The sequence below is a fragment of the Alligator sinensis genome, unplaced genomic scaffold (assembly GCF_000455745.1).
Source record: "Alligator sinensis unplaced genomic scaffold, ASM45574v1 scaffold1998_1, whole genome shotgun sequence".
NCBI lineage: Eukaryota > Metazoa > Chordata > Crocodylia > Alligatoridae > Alligator > Alligator sinensis.
Genome location: NW_005843862.1, coordinates 16,835 through 18,963, shown reverse-complemented (window position 1 = coordinate 18,963; position 2,129 = coordinate 16,835). Strand labels below are relative to the sequence as shown.

Below are 2,129 nucleotides of genomic sequence, written 5' to 3'. Positions count from 1 at the left end.
CTAGACCCAATACAAGCACTTGGGGCACTTCCCCAAGTCAGGGGCTGATTAGGAGGCCTCCCTTAGTCCACCGACCTAAGGGGCCTCCTTGGCATAATTCAGACCCACCCCTCAATAAGTCTCCCACACCGGTCACAAAGGAGAACTTTATTGATTACAGGGGTAGGGCGGAAACAGGGTAAAAGGTAGAGCAATATCATAGAAATATCAGAGGAATCCCATAGAGCAAACCAGGGTGGCTGAGGTAGCCGTTTCAACACGCATCTGAGTTACTGAAGCTAAATATCTGATCGGATCTCTAGTAGGTTACTCACTCGCATCGTCCAGAGGTGCTTGTTGTTTCCTCTGGAGGCAGGGCCCTCTCGGAGCAAGGTGCTTGTTGTTTCCTCTGGAGGCAGGGCACTCTCGGAGCATGCGGTGATGAGGAGAGAGCCAGGTTCAGATTCACCTGGATGACCGCATGGCTAAAGGCTGCCCTTCTTCCTGGCCCGGGCCCTTAAATAACCTCTCCGACCTCAGCAGCCCGGTCCAATCGAAGCTGCCAATACTGGCCACAAGCCAACCAATCTCCCAAGCATCCCTGGCTACCTGGGCCCACGCGCAGGGCCGGGCCTTCCCCCCTGCCCAGGTGACCAGAGCATTCAGGCCCCAGGCTTTTGTCATGCAGACAAGGAGTAAGATCCCCGCCCTGAGGGATTCAACGCCCGCCTCTCATGCTGGCAGAGACAGGTCTCTGGAGAGGGGCACCGACGGTGGCATTTCTGCCACAGCCCTTCCCTCTCCTCTGCCGCCAGCAGTAACCAGCTGCGCCCGCAGCTCCTAGTGCGAGCACGATGGCCACGACGGCCCCTATCGCAGCTCCGGTGCGGTCCGAGCCTGCAGCAGGGACGGGGCGGGGCGGGACGGGACGGGATGGGAGGGAAAGTTGGCGCACAGCCGTGCTCCAGCGCTCGCCCCATAGCACTGTCTGACCTCGCTGCGGGCCTTTTTGGCACTCACCTGGGACATCCAGGGTGAACTCCTCGACCAGGGGCTGCTCCAGCGCTGCGTGTCGGACACAGCAGGGGAAGACGGCGCCGGCGTCGCTTCGGACCGGGGCGAAGGTGTAGGTCAGGGTGAGGTCGAAGGTCCCATCCCGGTTCCTCTGGGGGCTGGAGCGGGTGGAGCCGTCCAGGACCTGCCTGTCCTCAGCCATGCCACGTCCACGTCCTCGGGGAAGAACCGCCCCACGTGGCACAGGAGGGCGGTGGCTGCGTTGGCCACGGCCACGTGCTGGGGGATGGAGATGGTCGGGGCAGCTGGAATCGAGAGCACGAAAGTCCCTTTGCTGCACCTGCCTCCTGTGCCACAGCCCGAGGTGGTTCCCGCTGCGCTCTTGCCCTCACCCTTGCCCTCGCCCTCGCCCTGCCGCAGGCTGGTTGCAGACCCCAGGCCAGCTCCTTTCCACCCATTTCCCGCACAGCAGGTGGGATGGTGGGGGCTGCGCAGACGGGGTGAAGTGCGGGTCTGGGGACTCCCGGCCCTGCGTGTACCCGGGCCCAGACCCTCCGCACGCAGGACCCGCCCCCGGTCCTCACCGAGCACGCAGAGGGCGGTGCTCCCCTGGTGCTGCTGGGCACCGTAGCGCACGTCGCACTTGTACAGCTCCTCGTCCGACACGGCCACCTTGGCCAGTGCTAGGGAGCCATTTCCGCTCCGCAGGTCCGTGTCCAACAGACTCCCTCCGGGCTGGGCCTGGCCTTTGTCGAACATGCGACCCTCTCATCGAAGAGGTACCACGTCACCTGCAGGGAGCCCAGGGCCACAGGCCCCCCGACATCGAAGCGGCACGGCAGCAGGGCCCGGGAGCCCAGCCGTCCGCCGGCGGACGGTGCTGTGACCACCCGCAGCTGGGAGCCTGCGCGCGGAGGAGAGAGCCGTGGGCTGCGCCGGGCGGGGACGGGGGGACAGGGACCCGGTGGCACCAGGGCGATGCCGGGCGCTGGTTACACTCTGGGCCCTCGGGCTGTCGGCTACTTGCGACACCCAACCTGCCCCCTTTGGGACCCGCTACGGCCCCCAGAGCCGGCCGTTGTGCGCAGGCATGCGGGGCTGCTGCCATTTCCCCGCTGTGGAGCGATCACGATGGG

General features: G+C 65.0%; 1 pseudogene; it reads right to left on the bottom strand.

The window, feature by feature from the left end:
* The window catches only part of LOC112548980, a 13,619-nt pseudogene that overhangs the window by 4,864 nt on the left and 6,626 nt on the right, over window positions 1-2,129 (bottom strand).